We start from the raw sequence: 614 nt of genomic DNA, 5'->3' as shown, positions 1-614 counted from the left end.
TACGTCCAAAACATAATTGTTGTTCCACAGCAAAAGGTTTTTCTCTCATAGCAAGATCGAAACAAAGAAAATTTTATCATGAAGCGTTTCTCTATCGCGCCTGCAACAATGAACCCTATTCAGGTTTCATCACTCGCTGGAGGCAACTTTCACCGGGTAAATTGGCAATTATTTAAATAAGATTAATTCAGACCGTCAATATTAGATCTGGACACTAAATCACATGCAAATGGGGCTGAACGGAATACATTAGCTTGGAACGAGATACGTACAAAGCAGAAAAGAGGCAAAAACACTGCAACTCAAGCAACATTTCTGCAATATAAAGAAAACGAACCCTTGAATTCGGTTGAAATTCACTGAAATACTGTGTAACAAAAATCCTGTCAAACAAGGTGTTATTCCCAGAGGGACCGTAGGCGAGGAGGGTCTATGAAATAAAATTTAAAAAGCACCAAAGGAGAGAGAAAAGAATATTTAAAAAGAGAGAGACAAGCAGGCAAGTGAATAGGCAGAGAAAAAAACGTGGGAATGAGAGAGTCAGTCAGAGTCAAGGAAGGTAAAAGACAGAGACACAGCTATGAAGAAAACGGAGGACAAACAAACACAGACGA

Source organism: Penaeus monodon, chromosome 25, assembly GCF_015228065.2.
Source record: "Penaeus monodon isolate SGIC_2016 chromosome 25, NSTDA_Pmon_1, whole genome shotgun sequence".
NCBI classification, from domain to species: Eukaryota; Metazoa; Arthropoda; class Malacostraca; order Decapoda; family Penaeidae; genus Penaeus; species Penaeus monodon.
Note: the sequence above shows the minus strand (reverse complement) of the source record.